Source organism: Oxyura jamaicensis, chromosome 5, assembly GCF_011077185.1.
Source record: "Oxyura jamaicensis isolate SHBP4307 breed ruddy duck chromosome 5, BPBGC_Ojam_1.0, whole genome shotgun sequence".
In the NCBI taxonomy this organism is placed as follows: domain Eukaryota; kingdom Metazoa; phylum Chordata; class Aves; order Anseriformes; family Anatidae; genus Oxyura; species Oxyura jamaicensis.
In genome coordinates, this window is record NC_048897.1 from 2765158 (window position 1) to 2790766 (window position 25609).

The following is a 25609-nucleotide window of genomic DNA, read 5'->3' on the forward strand; positions in this document are numbered from 1 at the left end:
AAAACGACAACTTCCCTGTGCGCTGATGCTCTGGTGATATAATGGTGCCTGCCTGGGTGCTGACACCGGCCATGAGGACCTTTATTCAGATTAAAGGGTTATTGAGTGGTGCACAGTTCAGCTCAGGATATTGAGAATGAAACATGTCTTGGAGCTCCTTACTAAGTTGTGGACAAATGAGCTTCTTCCTGTTGTTGGTGGTGCTGTCTGATTTTCCTTCCAAAGGATAATCTGGTGCTATTTATGTAGGTGGCAACTGGATTTCAGTCAAGAAGGCAAGCTTTAGAAGTTGAGAGGCTGTAATGTATTAACAGTGTACGTGGCAATGATATATTCTGGTGAGTGAGGTCCTGTAGCTTCATTGTTATTAAATGGAACTAGTTGAAAAATTGACTCATCTTCCTGGGGAGCAGGAAAATTGTATTAAATTTCCATAAAGTTTTTTAAAAATAATATTTTTAACTCTTGTCCATGGTTGAAATGTAAATGGAATAACAAACACTTGTTATTTTATGTAGTTATACCTCAGCCCCAGGAGGTGCCCCATGGCTATGAATTCTCCCTTTTATCTCACACTCAGGAGGGAAGGAGAATAGGGAATACTGTGAGAGGTGTCTGGACAGCAGAGGAGAACCAGAGCCCTGTGATGGCCAAAGTCATTTGTCACTGAGGCAGCCTGTTCAAATAACACAGAATAATATTGAATTTGTCCAAAACTGAATAGCGGATTCTACATGAGAAAAATCAAAGTGTTTTTGTATTGCATCAGCTTGGCTCAGATTATGGTATTGTGTTTAGGCTTTAATGAAGGAAAGTTGTAGATCTGTGTACCTTTCAAAATGTTTTCCCAGAAGATTTCCCTTAAGTAATAGGATTTTCTACTGAAAAAATGTTTCTGTCACTCAAATCTAGCATCTCTCAGGGCCCTGTGAAAATGCTCCCGTTGTGCAAATCCCTAAGATGTACATGGTCCTAAGTTCTTTAGTCCTGAGCTCTAAATATATAAACAAGGGGTAGAGACTCAAGGTACCATTGGAATGAAACGGATCTGGTAGTGGTCTGGTACGTCTTTGTCAGATAAATCACATTTACTTGAAGTTTACGTTTGTGTTAGCAAACTTCTACACTTGATGGCAAAGCTTTTGGGACCCAAACCCTGAACTCTCTAAGGCTTCCCCACTAGTAGCATAGATGGCAATACCAGAGGCAGAACAAGTCTGAGTGCCTCTGATACGAGATCCTTGGATGACAAGTAATTTAGAAAGGTCTGTGCCTGGAGCTGTAGGTCAGGACATCCCATGCAGGGGCTAGTTCTTAGTGCCCCAGACAGCTATGCACCACAATAGATGTGCCTGCAGAGCTGAACGAAGGCTGAAGGGCAGCATAGAGGAACCAGCTGAGTTGCTCTTCTGGTGCTGGAATGAAGTGGCCTTATGGCAACCTATGAATGGTAATGCTGCCTAGAAGGCTAAAACTGTAACTGTTTTATTTTGATGTGGCTGAGTAAATCGATTGTGGGAGGCATCTGTTTTGGAAATACATTTGGCACAATAACATTTACACGACTCTTACAGCAAATATTGCTGTGACATTTACTGGTTTGGTTTTTTTTTTTTTTTTGGTCTGTTTGTTTGTTCATTTGTTTTCTAAAACCTGTATCCTTACATAACCTTGTTTGAGGTTAGGAGATCAGCTGGTTTAGAAAGATAGCTCATACTTTCTTTTCCTCCTTTGAGCACAGGCTTTATTATTACTACAACAGTGTTACAGAGATGTATGGCATTTTGCAGACTCTTCCAGATCTTTACTCAAAGGGTTTTATAATTCAATCCCTGATCTTACTTCAAGTTTTCCAAGATTCATCCTTTTTGTCTTGCAGAGCTATGGCAAAGTAAGTAAAGGGCCCTAAGGTTTTAGATTTAAGTAAATATAGTAAAACATGAAAAAGAAGAGTAGCATAACCTCTCCCTCCTTTCCCATTTTCCCCTCATCCTGCAACAAAAAGGACCAGAGGAAAACCTCTGCTGAATTTCTGGACCTTGCCAGTGTTCTCAAGCTTCTGGGAAAGCCCTGCTGTGGCAGTGTATAGGATTGTGATGGTAATGTTCAGACCTCCCTGAGCCAGGGGAACCAAACTTTCCATTGGCCCAGGTTGCGATGTAGCCAGCCAGGTCAGTACTAGTGGCTTCCAGCACTTGCCACTGAAAAGTGAGTTTATAGTGTCATTAATAACTGTGCATATATAGTCCCTGTTAATGAGCCTTGGGCAGGTTTTTGTGAGAATTAGCTTTAGTTTTCCACATAGAGATAGGAAGTGACTTATTTATTCTAAGATTACAATACTGACAACTTGCTTGATTTACCTTTACATCATGAATATTTTAAAATTATTTAAATAGATCATTTAGTGTGGTATGTGCTGCAACTCTGAACTTTGGTGATCCACGTGGAAACCTTTGTATATCAGTTTTCACAAATGTATAATTGAATGCTGGCACAGCACCTTTACAGTGGTGTTGACATATCTGCAGGTGTTTGGACTTGGAAATCCTATGGCCCTGCAAAGAACCACTGATGCTCTTTGACATTGGCAGTGATATACACTAAAACCTGTTGGATATAGCACTCAGCTGTATTTCCAAGTTTGAAATTTCCATTAGATGAAGCAGGAGACTGAATTCAAGAAAAGAAGGAACTGTTAAAAGGGAGCTGAGGTGATTGGTTTCCATTCTTCCCAAATGTACGTTATACAGAAATACCTTTGTTATTCTATTTGTAAATAACAGCCACCTACAGAATGCCTTTCCCTGCTTTCTTATTGTCTTTAGAGTTGCTCTTTTATTTCTTCTTTCACATCTGGGCTGCTCTTTTCCTAGCTTTTCTGTCCAGTATTTACTGGACTGCATGCACTTACTTTCCCGTGCCCTGTTGTTAAAACAAAGCTATTCTCTGTGAGGCTCTGGTGTCATTGCTATTGAGAATAATCGTCAGAACAAGAGGAGAGCCTGTCCTTTCGATGTGTATTTCTAAGAGGTTTTGGTATAAGCAACCTTCTGACATCCTTAATGTTTCTCAGATCTTTAGAGCCTTTCTGTCTTTGCTGGTTTCATGCTTCCTATTGCTAATCAGGTGCCTTGTGCCATTGCTGAAGTACGTGTGACCTTCCTATGCTACCTTGATAGCCTCTGTGCAGAAACTCTCCTTCTGCAAAAGGCTGATATTCAAATAATCTGTAAGTGACAGTCACGACCACTTCTGTGCGTAACAACAAAGTGAACCCTTCCATTCACCTCTGTGTCCTTGCTATGGGCATGAGCGTGCGTGCTGTGTATTTATTCAAACATGTTTGCCAGACTGTCATAATGACAGTAATTAGTCACTTTGTTTTTTGAGGGGTGGGCAATAGGTAGTTCAGATCACACTTGTTTATATTAGGGTGAAGTGAGATGCAGTGAGGTAGAAAGATCTTCACCTTCTTTATGTTCTACAGGAGTCCAGGTATGATCTAGTTCACGTATGATGCTTTCTTAACTAACTTTCTGGCTGTCTGACTCCTAGCTGAAATATGCTGGGGTTTCTGCATTCCCCACTTCCTGAGAAGAGATGATGGTACAAGGTATCTGTATTGGACTATTCTTCACAGCAGTCTGTATGGTGCTGTGTTTTGGATTTGTGACAAAAGCAGTGTTAATCAAACACCAATGCTTTAGTTGTTGCTGAACAGTGCTTAAACAGTGTCAAAGCTTTCCCACTTAGCTCTCCACCCCCAGCCCCTCCCCAAGGGAGTAGTCTGCTTTAACAGCAGTGTAGGCAAACAACTGAATTCTAGGGGCTGCTTCTGCTGCCCCGTACTCAAAATGCAGGTTTCTCTGTATCTTCTTTTTATCCTTTCATATAAACACAGTGGAGAGAGAAAGCTTCATAAACTTGTGCTAATTTAATGTATCTATTTTTTAATATTATTCTCTTCCAGAGATTCATTCTTTTTACTTACTGTGTCAATGAGTTTGTAGCTGTAAAAGCAACTGTTGCAATTATTATGCAGCAAAATAGAAAACTTAGAGAAAAGTATGTTGCAGCTCTGTCTAAAAATGATTCCTCAATTCTCTAACCTTCTTTAAAAATTCATCACCTTCCAAAGCTGTTCCCCAACCTAAAGAGACCCAAAGCTAAAGAAATACGTATTTAATTTTTAAAGAAATCTATAGAGGATGGGGCCAGGATCAGCACAGGGCTTCTCAGCAGGGCAAGCAACGCTCAAGTTTGCTGTCCCAAGGGCAGCTGGGGAGTGGGCTGCTGAGACTGGTTGGAGGAGATGCTGGGTAAAGCAAACAAACGACAACAACAAAAAAGCAAAGCAAACCAACCAACCAACCAAAAAACCATCAATGCACTAGAGATTTAGGAGGAACTAAATAAGACTTCAGAAAAGAAACTTTTTTCCCTCTAGTAAAAGCAACACCAGCAGTATGCCAGTGTCACTCCACTGCCTGAAAGCAAGTGTCTGTGTTGATGAAGGGTCAAACAGAATTCACTTCAGTCTACTTGCCTTAGCTGTATTGGCTCTGAATTGGTATCAGAATAAAAAGCCAGTGGTAGCCTCTTTCAGTACTAAAATCAGTAAGCCTAATAGTCACCACATAAAGAAAATGCATCTGTGGCTAAGCCTGTGCCCTCACAGAATCTCTTCACCTTGGAAACATTAGTGGATTTATTCATTATTTTGCAAGGTTGATAAGAGGCTATAGGTTTTTTGTTTTAATTTCTTGATGGGGGAAGCTGAGGCATAAACAGAGTATGAGATGCAACTCTCATGCTGCATTGTGAACTGAGACTTCTGGAATTTCTATTTTTACTTTCCTGTAGCATCTCTTGTTCCTGAAGGCCTGAAATAGGCACTGTCTCAATGTATGCTGCATATGCTCATATACATGTCTCTGTACACTGCCAGTAAAATCTGTTCTGAGAGTAGCGTAGAGGCAACATGCAGTCAGGGAAGAGAATGAGAAATTTTTCAGCAAAGCTACTTTGTGTAAATCCTGTGGGACCTCTAACTTTTATTCATTCATTCGCTATTTCATTTTGATTCTTCCTTCCAACTGAAGCAGGAATTTTATGCAGCCAAATGACACAACTGGAAATCCTGACATTGGTCACCAGAGAGAAATGGTGCTATGTACAAACCTGTATGAATATTTGGGGATTGTGGACGTTTGGGGTAACAGGACAGAGCCTGCCTGCCCAGTTTGTACAGGAATCTGTCACGTAAAGTAACTGAGGTGGTTTATTAAATAATTTTTTTGTGAGTCAAGTGAGTGCCAGTTACTAAATGGTCCTAGGACCAGCTGTGCTTCCTTGGGACTAAGGACCTGATTATAGTTAGGCTTGATGCTGGGACTTATCTGCAACTGTCTTCATGCTCATAAATCAGAGCTTCACTGTACTTCTATCCCTTCAATTCCCTTCTCTCCCATAGCAGATTTTTCATGTCAGTGCTGAGCTTTTCTCCCAGGCTCCCTCTCTCCTGCAAAGAACATTAATTCGTTAACTGTTATTAGAATGAATCTGCCCTAATGGACCTGTTCTGACCAATGTATTCATGTTTGCTTCAAGCAGTTTCTGGTCTATTTTAATTACTCCTCTTTTGGTAATTACTGTCTCTGTCTTTACGCTCCTTTGTTCTTTCCCCATTTTGCTGATTCAAGCCTTTGAAAAGAGGTTTTTCAATTTCATAAGATCAGATAGAAGTCCTTCAACTCCTTGATGAATTGCAGTTTCTTTTACAGCAAAAATGTCCAGTAACTCACAGGAAGGAGTATCCATCACTTCTATTTACAAAAGTTAGGCTTCTGTCACTTTGATAGGGGACAATAACTAAGGACAGATAGCAGGAGCATCTCAGCAGACGTTTATCCTTAAGATCAAAGTCTAAATGACATGAAAGTATGTCATACATTTCAATCCTTTAATCCTTCAAAAAAAAAACCAAAAAACACCTGTGTAACCTCCCCCCTACCCCCCCCCCCCAAAAAAAAAAAAAAAAAAGGTTTACCATGCTAAAAATTCTAAAAATATTCTTATAAAATACAGATGTTTGCTGTTCAGATCTAATTTAGGTTAAAAATCGAATTGAACAACACCGGATAGATTGGACAAACTGTCAAAAACTGGACAAAATATGGACAAGATTCCATTAATAACTTTAACTGATCTTCTATTGTCTATCTTTGTATGGTGAATTATATATAAATATTTAATTATAATGTGCTTCTGAGAGTTAATGGTGTAGCCAGACTGTTGTCTGAGGGTATGATGCTATTCGGGGCATTTTTATGGGCAAGAAGAAAGAAACTACTGTTTGTTGTATGAAGATTGTGGTCAAAATGGATAAATGTTTGCAGGTACAGCCCTGAGGTGATTCATGTGGAGGATGCTGATGATATTTCCAGATTCACACAGAAGTGGAGCTTAGACAACTGTGGTGATAGAGATAAATGTCTTTTTTGAGCCTTGTGTTTGGATGATACTATGATCTGCGACTATTACTATGACTTCTATTACTATTTCTTGTAGGAGCCTAAATAAAAAATATCAGTTCAGGAAAAAAACCTTTATAGCCCATTGAGCTGGGCATTTTAACGCTAGTGTTGTAATTAAAATCCTGTACTTTGGAGTATAGAAGTTGGGAGAAGACAGAAGACTTTGATTAATGCTTAAGTTTCCACTGCTCTCATTGGTAGTTATAAACCAGTGAGACCGTGTAGTGAGTCAAAAACTGCTTTTTGTTTGTTTGTTTTTCTTATTTTAGGGAGTAGGCTGGGCTTTGCATTGAGGACAGATAATCTTGTATCTGGTCACTAAGAATTTTATTTTATCTTCCTTCTTTTTGTCAGCTACAGAGTACTGAGCTAGAAAAACCAAAAGCTTGCGCAGGTATGGCAGATAATGGCTTGCCAATAATGTTCTTGCTTGATCAGTATTGGTATGCTCTGTGCAATAGCATCCATTTCACGTTCTTTGGAACGTCTACACAGATTGTGGTTGGGTTTTCTTTGTTTTCATCTTATTTTCTAACGATTTGCTCTTTATTTTTTATTCAGCCAGAAATCTCTGGTTAAATGTTTAACCTAAACAGTACTGCTACACGGTCTTTTTTCAATTTGTGCAGATTTTTACTTTGATTAATAATTTTATCTCCAAATCCTGTGTAATGTGGGTAGTAGACACTAGCAGCCACTGTGATTGCAGTCATACTATTTCCACTTCTGCCTGTGTTGCATCATGTTTGAAGACTAGCCTTTTCTCTGGGTTACACCATTTCAGTACTGAAGTATTTGTGCTGCTCCTTTATTTTTTCTACAGCCTTTTTTGTACAGTCTTTCTTGTTCTCGCATAAAGCTGTTATCTGCCAGTTGTCTCAAAAACTAATTTTGTGGCAAGGAAAGATGTATGAGAACAGGTTATTTGCTTTCTTTGAGTCTTCAGTATTGTATCTGTTTACAGATGCATAATCTCTAGAGAGCTAGCAGCTGACCAAGACTTGCTAAGGGAACAGGCTAAATGGTTTTCCTCATTTAACTTACAGCTTTTTGGATGTCAGAAGACATCACGGTGAATTATAGTTTGGTATTGTTTTTGTTTGGAAATGTTTCTAGATTTTGATCATCCTTGCCATGTTTTTGTTATCAATACTTGCGTATTATGCTCATTCTCTTTATTAGCTTGTTGTTGTTGTTTCTTCCAGTAATGGGAGTTTCCCTGTAATCCCTCGGCTACAAACAATCATTCAAGTAGCTGATAGAGTTTCTATTGAAATGTCTGAGGTAGTCAGTACCATACCAGTGGCATTCGTAACCTCTGATGTCCACTGAATGCGATTGCAAAGAGCCCCTGTTCATAAAACTCTCTGCGCCAAAATCCATTTAGCTGTTCTTTTAACAGCCCCAACTGAGAGAATGCAGTTTTGTTAAGCTTGGCTAAGTAAAATCTCACTCCCCAACCCGGTGTAACTAGGTGGATTACTGGAAAAAGTATTTTTGTATGCTTAACAATTGGTAGTTTAAATGTACATCTTCTGAATATTCTACTTTCTGTCCTACTGCCAGTAGGTTTTGTATGTTACCATCTATAGCCTTTGACCACTACAAAAGAAACTGAAAAAGAGACATGTTTGTGTATCTCATTCCCTTGTTGGTTATCTACTCTGCCGACAGTAGTTTAAGTAGAATACCACCAGGAAGCACATAGAAAAGCTCTGAAAAACAACGGAAGTATTGATTAGGAGCAGCCTTTCCTGACTCCAGTTACTCTGCATCATTTTTAAATGAAAAAAAAAAAAAGTTCAGAGGAATTGTAAGGACTGAAAATGCTGACCAAAGCGGGAAGGGGAGCAGAGAGATTGTAAGCAAATTGAAGCTGATAAAGAAATATAGGAACAGCAAGTGTCTGTCTGGCTTACTCAACCTGTATTTGGTCTTATTCAAATTATCATTAGAGACTGAGCTTTTGTAAGAAGTTTTGTAAAAGGGTCCTTTGTGCTAAGCTACCATCCAGAATTTAAGAATCTCCTGTTTAATTGGATAAACTTTGTCTTCAGTGAAGGCAGAATTTTTGCTTAGTTATCATTATGGATCCCCACAGAAAGAGGTATAGAAAGTGGTGTGTATGTAATCTTGGTGGCCAGGTCTTAATGTGGTTGATAAATGCAGCAGGCAGGGGAGGTACAAAAACTTTGGCTGTTGCCTCATGGATGTGCTTGAGGCAGACTAATAGGGGCCAAGGTGCATTTGGATCTGTAACACCCTTCCTGTTTTATTCTTCTTCTACTGCAGACCACACTTGCTATAGTGCTCACATTCTTTATACTTTAATGCATTTTTTTAAAAAGTAAAACTTGTTCAGTGACCACAGTGTCTTGGTCTGCTTATGTGCTTATTGTGACATGCTAGATGTCAGTCCCAAGTACGTATACTGATCTCCTTGCGTTCTTTCTGTTCAGTTGGATGTGTGGTTTTATTTGTTGTTTTCTTTATAGCGCAGAATGAGTTCCATAACAGTTAGTGGGTGTAGGCCTCAGATTTGTCATAGCCATGAATACTTCAAAACGTACGAGTCATGGGTTTCTGTCAGTATTCATAAAAACTGGTTGTGCTTTATTTTTCCTGGTTCCTGATCCATTGAGAAAAATTTGATCTTTTTCATTGTTTTCTTCCTTTGGAGTTACAGTATTAATCAAGTATTAGTTGTCTCATGCACTTGTCTGTTCTGCTGCTTTCCCACATTACAAATACTTGAATGCAAAATGATGTTGCTTTTAACCAGAGAACAAAACGTTGTTGCTTTATATGGCTTTTTCTTTTCTAGCTTGTTTCATTTAACATAGAAACAGAAGTCTTCTTTTGTATTACAGAAAGTTTTATTGCTACTGTACAGTAATCATGATGAAGTGCATATTTTTTATTATTAAAATTTCATTTTTTTTTTTTGAATAAAATATATACCCACTCCTACCTGAGATTGGAGGACAGCCAGTACCTCTGAACAAAGACGCTTGGTTCCTGGTATGGCACAGTACTTTGGAGAGACCTCAGCAGGCTTCCCACCACTGCAGAATGTAGAGAGAATAAAGTGTTTCCAGTACTGCCCCTCTGGACCCAAGGACAGCTTTTGCTGAATTAGAATTTAGGACCAGCTATGTGAGAATTCATTTACTCAGTAAATTAAATGCTTTTATGTGAGCCTGGGTATATTTAGAGCTTGGTTAAGAGGCTCCCATAGTAGTCTGAATACTTTTTTTCCCCCCATCCTATCCCTATTGTCATTAATATCTATAAATCTTAATTGAAATTACAGAGCTGACAAGATGTGCTAGTCTGTAGTCAGCTGGGATGAGAAGTGGCTCTGGTCCTGGGCCAGCAAAGGAATCAACACTATTTAACCAGTTCCAAGTGCAGAGGATCAGTGCTTTCATGTTAGAAAGAAGATGGTCATACCTCAGAGTTAGTTAAACATGAGGAAGGAGGGGTAGAAGTGTCCAATGCTCAGAACTATATACACAATGTGCGTGGTTCTGAATATGTGTCCATCATAACAGGCCAGCTGCTTTTTTATTTAAATCCTCACTTCTCCTGGCTGCATACTAGTTTGCAGAATTACCGCTTAGAGAAATGAGGATCAGTGTATTTAATCACTGGTTGAACAGTATCAAAGTAGATACCAGGGAACTGCAGAAAATACCTGCTGTTTATTGAGTCGTAGTAATCTTAGAATAGAATTAATGGTATAGAATTAATGCTGTTTCATTTTTTATTGACAAGTTTGGTGATGGAGGTGCCATGGCCAAGATTCAGATACCTCTGCAGGTGTGCATGCGTGTTTTGGGGTACAGCAATCCTGTGACGAATATCTCACCTTGACCGTTGTGGTTTTAGCTAACACTTTGGGTCAAGAATGCTTTTTTGGACTAATTCTCATCTGTCCCCTGGAGCTCACTTTAACTTTTACAGCAAATACCAACTCTGCTGTGCTTCCTGCTCAGAGGTGTTTGCTGAGGCTTCTGGAGGTATTAAAAGCTGCAAATCTGAAAAAATATGAAGGCTTGTTTCTCCTCCTTGAACTTTTACTGGGACATTGTGCAAGCTCCACTGACAGTGGGTGCCCTCTTCCTGCCCCTGGCTTTATCACGCACAGGGTATGTTTTATTTCCTCCCTCCCTGGTGTGTCTGAAGCCTTTTGCAAGTTGCTGCCCTCTTCCTGAGGAGAAAGGGCTCTAGGGAGAGACATGCTAGACTGATGAGGAGAGAGAAAGAAAGCTTTTAGATACAGTGTTCTGTCAAAGAAGGAAAAACAAAAAGAAGCTAGAATAAGCAGGAAGAGTCTCCACAGACTTGACAACTGAACTTTAGAATGAGCTGTGAAGTGCTTTTTAGCTGTTCTGTGCATTCGTGTTTAAGATGGCAACTGCTCTTGAAAGCTGAGCACTCTGCCTTACTCTTTCTTCTAGTGTTCACCCAGACCACTATGGAAAGCATGAGGGAAAAAAGCAGTACTCACCCTTTGCTTCAAGAAATTAGGGCACTCAGGCTTAATCAGCTTGGGTCTTCTGCTTCACAGTAGAGTGCCATTTATAAGCGAACATACAAAAAAACCCTCTCAATCTTACACCTAGGTTGAGAAAGACTTGAAACAAATTTCAGAATTTAAATGATCAGTCTCAAGGATTCTTGGAAAAATATTATTGTATTTAAGTTGTCCTGGTGTATGAGTTTATAATTCAATGAATTCAATTCATTTATTAATGCCTTTTTTTTCTCCGACGCTGCCTTCTGATGCTTAACAATAAGAGTTCCCATGTAGATTACAACTACACTACTGCAACACGCTGCATGCCTTCTCTCACTTTTGTCAATAACTTTTCCTTAGTCTTGAAATATGTTCTATATTTTATCTGGGTTTGACAGACTTTTTTTTTTTAACCTTTTTATTATGAAAATGATTCACACCTAATGCAGCCCTAGATTCTGCTGCATTATTGTTTTGTCTAATTCTTTAAAGAGGCAAGTTTCCGTGCACCAAATCCACAAAAGTACGTACAGCTATTATAAAAGTACACAGATTATTCTGTTTAGCTAAAAGGGAAAGGAAGGTTTTCTTTGCTCCCCACCCACTTCTTTCTGTCCTTCAGAAAGAACAGTTATTCAGTTCTGGTTCAGTCAGGAGCTTTGTAATAATGGAAAAGTATAGTTCCTTCTATGGTGAAGTGACCAGTTCCCTTCAGTAGGGATATAAACCCAAATGAAGACTATGCACAAGACTATTATGACCAACTTAGTAGTATAAGGATGCTAATAACTTTTTTTTAATTATCATTATCAATCTCTAAACAGAACCAAAGTCCAGAGCATGGAGGGTGTTTTACACACCACACCACTGAAAGGTGAGGATCTGGTATATGAGGTGTACTTAGAATGTCTGTGGGGTTTGATTTTCATTAAATCTAGTATGATGTATTTGGTGATTTTTGCATCCTAAATCAGGAGTTACCCATGCTGTAATTTGAAACTTTAACTCTTCTGTCAAATGTGACAGTATATAGATTTAGCCAGTGGTTTGGCAAATATTAAGTGTTCCTAGAATAAGAACTTTGAGGCTGAGAGTGGCAGTTGAATTACCCAGATTCAATGAGGTTAAGGAAGCTGAAGGAACTTTCTGACTCCTTTCTTGTAAGTGATTTTTGTAAAGAGAACTTTTTCCTCTGCCATTGCTATCCTTGATAGATCTGTTATAAAAGTTAAATCATTTATCAAAACTGCCACAGCTCCCATGACCCATAAAAGAAGGACTATCAGACCTTAATTGCAAGAGCTGTGTAATTTCAGAACTTCTCTTCCCTTGTTCACCTACTCTCTGACCTTTGTGTCAACTTCTAATTTCCCTCTGTAATTGACTCTGTTTCTAGTACAGCAAACGATAGCAGCAGACGCATCTTCCTAATACTGTGGAAGATGGAAATAACATTGTCAAATGTCTAGCAAATTTACTTATATCTATTTAAAATTCAAGCTTTTGAGGGGAAAAAAAATAGAAGTATTAGTCTTAACAAGTTTCAGCTGAAAAAAAGAATGAGTTTCCCTAAATCTTGAGGTTTTGCTTGTTTCTGTTTGTTTTTAATACATAGACCAATAAGGACTTTGGCCCAAATTTGAAGATAATAAGGGTTTTAGGACAGCCATTTGGCTCAAGACTTGCTCATTCCAGTCACAAGGAACACAGCTAATAAATTGAGACAGAGCCCAAAGAGGGGAATTGGAATAGGCTCTGAGTATATTGTATTGGGAAAAATTCATATCCAAGATGTGTCTCTATATGCAGTAGAAAAGCTTCTACAGGGAACTCTACCTTGGTCTTACTGTAGAAACATAGGCAAAAGTGTACTTACTTTTTGAATTGGTTTCTATACCCTAAAATAAGTAGAACAGGAGTTAGCCTTCTCTTTAGGTTGCATTCAGCTTACTTTTTAGATTTATGCATACAAAGATCTGAAGTCACATTTAGTTCTTGTTCATTCTTTGTCCTTCTCCCATTTAACTGATAAAATCATGGAATGTTGTACTCACAGCTAAAAACATGTCTTTTTGAGACTAAAGATCACTTAACAGCTGTATCTTTTTCCAACAGGTCTATCTTCCTCTTGTAAGATGTGTATGTCAGATCAAAATATAGTAAATACCTTCAAGTAGACTCCATTAATGACTGGAAGTTTTCTTAAAAAATGGTAACCATATGATTAAGAAAGGTAGGCATGTGATTAAAAGCTATGGGCTTGAAACTGTGATACTGCAGAGGAAAGGGGTTTATAACAGGCGTCCTTAGAAAAATCCTGACAGTTAAATATGAAAGGACTGAAAATCTGAGTATGAGGATGAATTGTAAGGTAAGAACTCCACAAATTTTTTTTTTGCCCTTCTTGAAGAGACTTGTTTCAGCACTGCCTTTCCCAGCTTTTCCTGCATGTCACTGTACTTACTGACTGAGACAGAAAATTGATTGGTTGTGTGTACTCATGAATGCCATTTACCTTACTGGTTAACCAGCATCACTAAGTCAGTAACTGTAAACGCACACAAAAAAATGGACTTAAGTTCTAAGCTACTCCAGTTAGAAGTAATGTTTAAATAAATGAATTATCAGTTCATAAGACAATGCTGTTGACAATTATGACAACTGGAAATGACTTTTTGTATATACCCGGCAGCTATAAAAAGAGAAAAAGACTGTTAATTCTTAGGAAACTACAACTGAACAGGCCCAGTTTTACAGGAGAGAAGAGGAAAGCATGATATCAGGTAAAGAACTTCTGTAACTTTTCATGTCTTACTTATGCCTGGGTTTAGGGAAACATACCCTAATGTACTATGTTTGCTTCAGACGTTGTACTGTTTTCTACTCCATAAACTTTTTCTGCTGGCTACATTTCCTGTCGTTTATTTAAATGTTTAAGACTCTTGAGAGCAGATGGCCAAGCCTAGATCTTTCCATGGGTGTTTGAATCATGAAGGAGATGTGCCTGTATAACCTATTCATAATTCAAGAACAAAATTAATACCCTAACTTCTGTTTTGATGTATAGATGTCAATAGAGACTGAATAGTCTGAATGGTGAAAGTGAATAAATCCCACCCAACTCAGATCTTTTGCTTAACACAAACTCTGCCTCCACACCACCACCCCCAAAAAGTTTTCTATAACTTGCTCCTCAATAGCCACAGAGAGAGTCCTTTGTGTTATATGTGTATAGGAAAAAGTGGGAGCCTGTAAATACTATGTAGTCCTATGTATACCCATCAAATACAGGACTCCTTACCTTTTCTCGATTCACTCTATCTTGTTTTAAAATATGCCAACTGAAGGGGCAGCCCTTTGGACTAGGGAAAGAACAGGTTGTTTTCCCAAGTTTAGAAGGCTGATATATTATTTGTATCTGTCCCATGTTTAAGTTAGCTGGTTTGGTTTTAGCTAGGAACTGCCAAAACAAGCATGGGCCTCCACTTCTTTCTCTTTAATAACTTTTCTATCTTATGTTATTTTAACCTTTTCAGGCATGGGTGGGGGTATGCATCCATCTAAGAAACAAGTCTACTTACCTTACCTTCTATGCTTTCACTTCTCTTCCTTTCAAGGGGTTAGAGGTCAGCAGGCACCATCCAGTTGAAAACAACTGTTTTTGAACAGCAGCAACAGCTGGAGATCAAGTAGCCATCACTGCTGAAACAGCTTCCTTCTGACTCGTGTTGAAACTGCTACTTGTCATCAGCTAGGATCACTTCAAAATACTCCTTGATCTATGAAGGTAAGTGAAAATACACATCTACAGAACTGTCTAGAATTTCACACGTCAGTGAATATTTTGCTCCTCCATGCCTGGCAAGACAGAGTTACTATCTCAGAGCATTTTAAGGAAAGACCACATCAGAATAGTACTGAAAGAACAGAAACACAGTCCATGTAACTTGTCAATACAGTAAACAGCAAAAACAAACCTTAGATGTTGCTTATGTGGCTACCAAAGAGTACAGGAAGTTATGATTTAATGAGCAACAAAAAAGTGAGTATCTAAGCTAAAGCTGTCATATCTAAGAAAGTGGCCTGCATGATCTTTACTTTCCTTAGAACAAAACATTCTAACAATTCAGTAACAGTGGGATAATCAGACTGTATTAAAATTTTGCTAGAATTCAGTAATGGTACCTACCTTTTCTTGAGATTTTGTATGGGGATGGTGTACTTTTATATCTAAAACTGTTTGCCATTGATACCAACTTAATATAGGTAAGCATCTAGCATTTGGGAGTACAGTCCATAGCCATGCCATTTACCTTATATGCAGAGTGTTCTGAGACTGTACAGAATTAATTGATAACCGGTCTTGAAGCAAGTGGCTCAGCCTTAGAGGTGTCTGCCTCTCCATGAATTCAATGAATGCTACAGGGCATAGTATAGATGAGACATTCAGCTTAAGAAACTGAAATTGCACAAGGTGACTTTGGATGTAGGAGCCTTAATTAAGAATGGTTTTGTCTAAGATAAAGATGTCTCCTGGTACATATGGCATCAAGTGCCATTGTTAAAAGAATTATTTGGTGTCAAAATCAATGAAGACTTGAAAAAAGTAAAGAGAAAAGAGCTGACTCTGAAATCATATACTACATATAGAAGATGCAGCTTTCTATACTTACTTTTACATCCTGAATCTTTGGTCCTTGCTTCCAGTCCTTTGGAGTACGTAGGGGAATCCAGAGATCTCTTCCTTTACAGCTAAATGTTTAAGTGATTAATTAGTGAAACTCCTAATTTTTCAAAAAGGCAAGGCTTCTTTAACTCTTTGGAAAACGCTAGACCAGCTTTAGGAAAAGGAGGCTTGGTCCTGAATGTTGCATCATCCACAGGCCTACTTCCCTTTAATTTTTTAGAAGACATTGAAATAGGGAGAAAATAGGATAGGTTTCAGTGTAGGTAGATCTGCCACTTTTTTTTATACATTATGGATCTGCCTCCCCTAGTAAGTCAAGCAGAATCCTTATCAGGTTAGTAGCTCTTTGGAATCATAAAATGATTCCCGTCTCTTCCTGGTCTTCCTCATTGGCTTTTCCCCCCAGCTACAACTAAAACATGATATTGAAGGCACTTCTGGAATTCAAAAGGAAAAGAACAATAGTCATTCATTTTCAAAAACAATGGCAGTGCTCTGTATGCCTGTCTTTTTTGTGAGGTGTCTCAGATTTGTCCACTCCAAATTCAGAATGATGAAAGGTGAACCAGGTAGTGGGAAAGAATGATTCAAAGCAGTGGGCAGGCAAAGAGCTGTCTGACCTCTCTAACCTATATATTCCACTCATAGAAAATAACACAAGTTCTGTAAAGAATCTGTAAAGAAGCAGTACACAACTATGGTGGTGTGTTGTTTTTTTTTTTGAGCTCTCCAAATACCAAAGCTGTCCTAGTCTTTCATACTGTCCTCTACATTAGCTAGTTCTCAAGCAAGTATCTTCAAAAGCTCAGGTATACTGTTTAGCAAAGGCAAATAGGTTTAACAGGTATAGTAGGAAAAAGAAACTTTGCATTATGCTTCTGAGTGAGTTGAAGATCTATGTGTTCCACATTTTGTAAATCTTTTCTCTACATCTATATTTGTGTACAGCTATACAAGGCACACTTCAATAGCATAGTGCTGAGAGAAATGGATAAGAGACCAAGTTTTGATGCCTACTTTGTCTCCAAACAGGTGACAGGAGAAAAAGCATAGAAAAGAGAAGGTAGCAAGAAAATAATAGAAACAAAAATAATAACTGTATTCTGCAGGTGTCATAAGAAAGCATCAGAAGCACTGGAAGCCACTTGAGTAAGCTAGAAATGTGCATTCACATGCCAAGCTGTGAGTCAGGTGAGATACAGCTGAAGAAACAGATTTGGTAAAAGCTCAGATAGAAGGGGAGAAGTTATGCTATCAATGCAGAAATAGGATGCATGCTTTGTCCAATATAATAGTGTCTCTTTGGTCTAAATGAAAGGTAGAAATGATAATTAGATGTGGCTTGAGACAAGCTGGGTAAGCCATGCAATGGGAAATAGCAGGAGAAGTTAGTTTCTCCAGGGAACACATGATATGCATTGGTCTAGCTAGACAGCCTTGATTCTTCCCTTACTTTCTTTCTCTGCTTATAGTGCAGCTGCTCCCAGCTGTCAAAGAAAACTGCATAATAATCTCTAGGCATATCACTATAATTACTTCACGTTTATTGAGTGAAGTAGTGACAACTGGGGAGTAGGTTAAGGTTTCTTAAGCAGACAAGAGAAAACATTTCCTGTTCAGCCTGGAAAGTGTTTTTGCTACTGCAACTAATGTCCAGTCCAGGATTAGTGTAGAGACTTCAAAGTGCTCTTTCTCTATGTATAAAGAAAACACTTACCTGACAATATTATCAGAAGATAAGCAGTGATCCCAAAGTGGCAATAACATTTGTCTGTTTTGCAGTTATAGGCTATAGCTTCATACACAGGTGAGGCATTGCATCTACCCCTTCTGTAGCAATGGAAAGCCATTGATATCTAGGAATAGTTATCCAATACCTATGGTAGTTACACACAGAAACAATGTATTACTATTTTGTATTGCAGATTTAAAAAACATATATATGAAAAAAAGACAGTCTAGTTTTAGTTAACCAAATATCAATTTTTGTTGTTTTGGCTAAGTACTTAATTTCTCTTAGTCAGGGTTTCTTTGTAAGCACTATTTATTCCTAAAAATCAGCGGTATAATTAACGAGGACTGACTATTGTGATAGACTGTGATAATGAACATAATCTTGAGAGCCCCTGCAAGAAACTGACACTTTTGATAGACAAAAAAGCCTATCCAAGGCAGAACAGGTAAAGAACTTCTTCTTCTAAGACCACAATTTACTTTCTTCATCTGAGTGCTAAATTTCAGTAGAAGATTTCTTTAAACCCTCAACCTTTTGTTCTTCTCTCATTATTTCCTGAAGAATTTTTAAGAACTCCCTTGGAAATATCATATCTAAACCCTTTTTAGATTAATAGCTTTTGTTTAAATAAACTTTCCCCTTTTCTTTAAAATCACTTTGCTCTTGTTAATTAAAACCAACCTTTAGAGTATAATAGTGATTATGGACTGATATTCTTCTCTGCATACTGAACTGGGACATCTACTCTAGTTCCGAGTGCTATAAAGACTGTTACAATTTAACTACAGTTTAAATGAGTTCTTAAGTCTTTTGAAATAGGGAGAACATTTTTTAACTACAAGTTGCTAAACATTTTGCAGTAACTTCTGTGAAATAGGCAGTAACTAAGGTGCTAGGGACTCATTTTCTCTACTCTGAGATATCATGCTCCAAAGAACTTGAATGAAATGTGAAACTGGTTGTAAAATCAGCCAAATGGCCCTGAAGGAAAATTTATTCTATTAATAGATGTGGCCGCCATACAAATAAATTACTTTCCCCTGTCAAGAAATTAACTTTCTAGTTAATACTGCTTCTGTGCAAAACCAAACTGTACAATCCTAGTAAAACTAGAATACTTCTTGTCAGAAAAAAAAAAAAGCTTGTTTCATGTAACACATAGAACTTAGAATTACCTAGCTACACTAGGAAGTCTCTTTCTGAACGTGGAAACAAGATGAATGCCTTAAATACTGTAACTCATGCTTTAACACAAAACCTTGCTGCTGACTTTCGTTAAGTGAGTGCATGTATGCCAGTAAGGCTTACACAATACATGGGAAGGGGGGAAAAAAAAAAAAAAGAAATTAACATCAAGCTCTTATGCTGAACTAAATAATAGAAATGCCTCTTTGGCTTTAGCTCTGTTTTCAGACTAACCCTGCGTATAATCAGGCTCATCTCATCCCTAGCTGAGGTCTAAAGATACTGAATATCAGAAGTAAAATGTTCAAAGTAGAAGCTTGATTTCATATGCTTAAATTAAGAGCATGGAGAAAGACACTTGTATTAATGGGCATGGCTAGAACATCAAGGTATTTCTGTTTAGGACAGATAATTAGTGGATAGTGCAAGTCTAATAAATAGAGACATTCCCAGTTCACATGAGTTAAGGATCCTGTCTGTTTTGTACAGATTTTTTTTAGGCAGGTTTACCAGCTGAGGTAAGGGGAGGTTAAAAAAAAAAAAAGTGGGGGGGGAGATAAAAGGGGATCAGATCCTCACTGATAAAGTTGATGGCGTATCCACATGCGCTCTGACATGGCAGGATGGCCTACGGCTAGGTACGGGAAGGAGTTTGGATAGATAACACTCTGTATTTCCCACTCCTTTTTCACATTTCTGTATTTTCTCTGCCCCCTGCCATTCTGGAAGGTCTCAAGAAATTGTCTGTTCTGGCAATTAAAACAGTGGGGTGCAAGTGCTGTACCTCACTGACAGACTGAGTGGCCTTGAGCAAATGCCCTGGGGAACTCTCCAAAATGGCATCCTGTTGTGTTTGTCACTCTAATTAAATGCAAGTGAAATAGGCTACAAAGCACTAGGTCTCCAAGGCAGCAAAGCTAGGAAAAAAACATGATGAAATGATCTGGGTAGTGGTCTGCAAGTATCAACTTTAAGCTATTATATTTTAAGGTAAGGGAAAGACTTCTGTGTTCTGCTCTATATTCTTTGCTAGGAGTTTTTAAAGAAGAGTTTAGCAGAAGGAAGTTGAGTCACGACATAAATGTCAGGAGCAAAAGTGAGAGCAGTCTAAGATGAAGACAATCATTCATTTCCCTCACAAGCCCTGTTTGTACTGTTAAGACAACACTCCCGTGGCCCCTGAAAAATAAAACAAAAACAAGCCACCACATCTTGCTATTCATCTTACCTTCTTGCAACTGTGCTGCCCTGGCTTAGTGTGTTACTAGTTGCTGTTGCAAAGCAAACAGGGTCAACCCCTGTACTGTACTCACATTTACAATAGATGCCAAATGCTGCACAAGTATCAGCACTGTTTTCATTCAGGAAGTTTCCAGCTGTCACAGTTCCTAAAGGAAGAGTAGAAAGCAAGACTGACTTTACAGCAATTAAACAGACTACCCCCTGCCATCCTTCCCCAGTTTTACTAGTGTTGAATCATGCCCCCTGCAAAATTTAGTGACTGATTTAGGGATCATAGTTTCTGAATGTTGGGAATTGGGCCTTGGTGCTGCTCCTGTTTCCCTGGGGCTGGAGCAAGCTTCTTATAGGAATTCTTCTGATGTAGGGCTAATTCCATGGGACCTATTTAAAATTCCTAAATAGTCATTTTCCATTCAAATTGCTAACTCCTCTTTTTTATTAGGTATATTTTCAAAGATAGCTTTGTGTGCGACTCAACAATTCATCATTTTTAGTAGAGGAAAGAACTTTTTAAAATACAGATACTTACAGCGGTAGTTTGCTCTTCGAAATGTGTTTGCAATATGTTCAGCTTCTTCACTGAGACTTACTAGAAAGTGCAAATATAGACTCATTTATCACAATCTGAAATTCTAGTTGTTTCTTTAAATGCTGATTTTTGCAAAGGCTTTAATTCCCCATATGGAGGCACTAAGCACCAGCCCATTTTGTTCCTGGCAAAACTGGGGGAAAAGCTTATTTCAAATTTCTAATTAAAATTCTTTTTTGCTGCATAAGGAGCCCTGATGGGATTCCTCAGGGTAGTTGGATGGGTTTCTGATTGAATTACAACTGGCCTGATTGTGTGAATATTTCATTTAAATGTTCTGAACTGAAAACAGCAATTAGTGACAACCTGAATAATAAAAAGCACTATTTTACCTTCAATCCTCTTTTCTCCCGCAGTTGATTCAAATTAGATGCTTAGTCACTGGAAAAACAACAACAAACAAACAAACCTAGAAACGAAAAATGAAGCAGGAGTCAGTGCCTGGGAAGAGAAGTCAGCCGCCATCATCCATAAGCCAGAAGTACTGTGGTTGGAGGCGATGACTGTGTACGTGACCCCGTTGCTGCAGAGCTGCCATTGTGAAGCATGACTGTGCTCCTGATCTTTCATTTATCCAATAACCTGCACTAACTTTGATTTTGATCCAATCTCACCTCAGGTAATTTCAGTCTACATTCTCATCTTGTATTTATTGATACTAACACTGAGTTTTTCACTGTAGAACCATACTGCCCATAGGTTCACTAGGACAAACTCAGTAAAAAATTCTGAAACAAATATATTTGACAAGCCATTTTGGGGTGAATTGCCCACACTTACAAATAGACATTTTGGCTAGGGCAATGAGACGTAATCCAGCTGTATATAATTCCCTGGGTGGATTATAAATGCTTGCTAAAGCATACAATCACTTGAGCTACACAATGTGCTACACAATGTGCTATTGTGGAGGAAATGCAAAGTTGGAGAAGTGTTATAGCTAAACTAAATGCTGGGAGTTGACAGGACATGCAGTTTCGTTTGACTTGTTCTTGAAAACCATTACTGACAACTTTGACAGGTTCTGTATCTGTAGTTGATTGATAGAACTTTTCCAAATGGAAGAAAATAATTTTAATCATTAGTGGAAAAGGTTATCATTAGTAGTAATCCACGATGTTAATCACAAGTTTAAATTGTCAATTTGATTATCATAATTGTAACAGCACAGTGACTAAATTGGAATCAGTTATTAGTGGGACTAATATGCTCCTATTACAGAGTTTTCAATGGCTATATCAATACCCACAGAACACAATAAAAACTGTCCTTGTGCTGTCACATCAGATACAGCTCAAAATAAACTAGCAGATCTATATTAGCTCAAAGAACAGAGCTAGTGGGAATTACAGGAAATAAACCCACAAATTATTTAGTCTTCTGCAGTAGCCACAGTGAATTCACCTGTAGAATGGAGTCAGCACAAAGCATTGCACAAGGATCAGTGCTACAAGTCTGTGGTACAAAGATATGGGCTTATTCTGCTATCTGCAAACTGTTCTGGCCCTGTCTGTCCCTTGCCACCCATGAAGAACATCTTTCACTTTGTCTTACTTGTATGGTACTACCTCACAAACAGATTATTCCAAATAAAAATGAACTTCCTCTTTACTTAATTTCAAGTGTTTTCAAATTGTTTTTAACCTGAAATGTATCAAAATTGTATTTAATTATTTAAAGATACCATTTTTCTTTTGGAGCTCTCTTCTCAGTTGTAAAACTGTGCATATTATAACAACAATTTATCATTAAAATTTGAAAAATATTCTGCATGTCTTCTTAAATTCATTTTTTTTTTCTACAGGATAAACTTTTACACACAAACGGTGTTTATAAAAACATTTTCCCTCTTGTACAGCTTTTCATGCTTCTATCCTCACAGTAGGAACAGTTTCCTTAAATATATTCTGCCTGAATTTCTCATTCTAGTTTTATTTCCAAACAAATTCAAATCTGAAAGTAAAACACAGCTAAAAAAAGTATGTTTCACACTTAAAAATAATTTTAAGAAGTTCTCACAATAACCATTTTACAGTTTATGGTGAGGTGCATCTGGAGTGCTATATCCAGTTCTGGGTGCCCCAACACAAAGATGCGGACAGAACAGAGTACTGCAAAGGGTCACTAAGATAATAAAGGTCACACAAGTTGAGGCTGAGGGAGCTGGGCCTGGTTATGCTGAAGACAAGGCGTGGGGGGATCTTATTAATATGTATAAATACCTGATGGAAGGATGTAAAGACAATGGAGCCACGCTCTTCTCAGTGGTGCCCAGTAGGAAGATGGGAGATGAAACAGGTAGTCCAGAGAGCCTGTGGAGTCTTCATCCTTGGGGATACTCAAAACCCAATGACAGTCCTGCGCAACCTGCTGTAGCTGACCCTGCTTCAGGAGCTGGGGTTGAACTAGATGATCTCCAGTGGTTCCTTCTACGCTCGATTAGTTTCCGATTCTGGGATACCTGCCCAATGGAAAGCATGTTTTGCATGGGCTTACACAATATTTCATATTGTTGTCACTTGAAACCCACTACTCCTTCACAACCCCCCAAAAGGTACATCAAGTACAAGGAGAGGAGCAGGCAAGGTACAGAGGGCAGACAGATCATTGCCTTGCTTTCCAAAAGTCACCCTGACATCACTACCAAACTGAGTTTTACTAGACTGTACATAGGCACATACATAAAGGGGCAAAATTCATCTTTAAATAGATGATGAAAAGCCTTGAACCTGCACTCTTAAATGTTATGAAACACTCTTCAGTGTGCCACACATTTTTGCCTTGCTACAGAACAGTTTTACAGAGTTTGTTCCCCCCCCCCCCCCCATTCTGTTTCTGTTCCCCAAGATTTTAGATAAAACCTTAAAAACTCACTGATCAACTGTGTAAGCCTACAGCCTTATATCCAGAGGAGATAGTTTAAAGATCTGCCAATTTTGTTTTTCATATGAAAAACGTTTCCATCAACTTTTATATTTAAGCTATTACAAAAGAAGTTTGATTTTTGGAAACACAGCAGAAACCCTGACATTTTTAAGATTAAAGCGTTCTGGTCCATAACAACATGTCTAAATTAAACTGATTTTAAAAGTTCCATAATATTTATAAGAGGTCAAAGTAGGTTGACAAATTCTGATTTTAATTAAAACCAAAAGAATTTGAGTTCCAAGTCCTCAGTTTTCCTACATAATCTCCATTTTACAGCAAGACTAAACCACTTTGTTTTTTAATTGGAAGTCTAAGAAAATACCTTTTAGAAGTAACAGAATTTCCCACTAAACAAAGAGCCTGTAGTTCAGTCACATTTCTTTTATAACAAAAGCTGCTACATTTATGACATTAGATTGCTGATTTCAAAACCTCTAAACAAGTATAAAATCACTATAAATCATAATTTCAACAATTACCAAAAGTATCCTGCAAATGAATATGTACAGTTAGCTATTGTTTAAACCTGTATTTCTTGCACCACTCCATTTATTACAGTACTCTGTTTTGTAGTTAAATTTAGACTTCTCAGAATTACCAAATATGCAGGCCCTGGTTTACTCTAGACTAAAGTCTCTCCAATTTCACATGACTACAGTTCTTTCTATCTAGTTAAAGAGACTATTGCTACAAGAAAAAAATGGTTTGTCCATACAGGCAGGCAGCAGGTCACAGGTACATAAGAAGCAAGCCTCAGAGCCTGCTTTGTCTCACATGCATCAGGCACACATTTGATTAGACTTCAGATTGTAGCATTTTTATTTGTAGGAATGAGTCAGAGCCAGCTGGACAGCTGTATTTCCAGAGCCCAGTTGGAAGTTCTAGTGCCAATACTTAATCAGATGTGCTCTATTTATACATTGAAAAGATAGATTAAAACTAGGCAAAATTAATGTAAATTTTAAAAAAAAAAAAAATCACACAATGATTATAAAAACTTGTAAAAGTTTACACTAAGTTTTTGTTCATTTGTTATAAGTAAGGGGATAGAAGAGTAGGTAATTTAAGAAGAAAAAAAAAGAAACAAGCAAAAAGGTCATCACACATTCTTCATTTCTTTGCTTCCCTAATATACAAAACTAGTCTTGTTAGAAGGAACATTTATATCAAATGCTGACCTCTCAAGGTTCCTGGAATGCAGTATAAACATTTTCAAAGTTTCTCATGCTCTGTTAGCTAGATTCAAACAGGGTCCCAGCCGTTCAAGTACCACTTTAAACACAAACCCACAGTTTAGATCCTCAAGTTCCCTTGCTCAGCTCCTGCTCCAGAGTTGTTTAAACTTGTGTGGCACTGTGTTTCACCACTAGGCAGGCACAGTGGGCATAGGCAAAGCCCTGGTGGTGATTACGCTGGTTGGTGTCTAGCACAGGGGCATCCTCTACACTAGGCACTAGCTTGAAGAATTACCCAATCAGATAATTATGGTTAGAATAGTCTAGTTATCTATGATTTCCCACAAAAGACATGCTGATTAAGATGTTCATCTTTTCCTCAGTACCCCATTATTGGGGTATTCATCTGTGCAATTCAGTGAACAGAACTGGTCACCTTTCTCTTAAGAGAAGGTACCAGATTTTCTCCAACTGTGGCCCAGCAGCTGTGTAAGTCAGTGCATTTCAGACACCTCTGTCCTATCCTGAGGACAATTTCTATTCATACTCTCTTCCTACCTAGTCCTCATGGCATGCCGTCCTTACCAATGTGCAAGATAATTCCTGTCCCTAGAGGCAACATGGACACCACCTGTTCTGGAGATCTCGATAGGGACTGTGTTTTCCAGCTGTGCCCTTGATCTCTTCCTTGTCATGGTCTTCCAACAGAATAGTTGATTTACTTATTTCATAAACAGAACAGCAGCTTTTGACAAGATAGAGACATTAGATGGGAAAAGGCTAGTCTCCTGCTATCTCAGACACTTAACCCATACCTACTTCAAGTCCCACAGCCTTTACTCTGCCAGCTGCAAAACACTCCGGAACACTTTGTAGAGGACTAAATGCAACAGAACAAGATTGTGTTACAACCACCACCAGTTTCCAGGCACCTGCAATAAGCAACGAGTCAGGTGGCAATGCCCCGATAGCTCAAGGAAAACATATCAGGCCTGGTCCCTATCTTA

The 25609-nt window shown here is 38.3% G+C and overlaps 2 long non-coding RNA genes across 4 annotated transcripts in view; one reads left to right on the plus strand and one right to left on the minus strand.

Moving 5' to 3' along the window:
- Positions 1-21560, plus strand: part of LOC118168105 — a 62608-nt gene extending 41048 nt beyond the window's left edge. Inside the window, exons 1-4 of one of the 2 annotated variants that reach the window (XR_004751368.1) lie at positions 6048-10241; positions 10272-13844; positions 14679-14848; positions 20856-21560. This is a non-coding gene — a long non-coding RNA (uncharacterized LOC118168105). Of the gene's footprint in view, positions 1-6047; positions 10242-10271; positions 13845-14678; positions 14849-20855 lie in introns of those variants that run through there. The other variant, XR_004751367.1, reaches the window with a different exon arrangement.
- On the minus strand, positions 16049-20880 carry LOC118168106. Of its 2 annotated transcripts, XR_004751370.1 has the most exons (4): positions 20832-20880; positions 19982-20056; positions 17466-17604; positions 16049-16185 (listed from the first exon to the last, which is right to left on the minus strand). It is a non-coding gene; the product is annotated as an uncharacterized LOC118168106 (long non-coding RNA). The 2 variants fall into 2 exon arrangements; XR_004751369.1 differs by lacking the exon at positions 16049-16185 and having other exon boundaries at positions 17335-17604.
- Positions 21561-25609: the final 4049 nt, after the last annotated feature.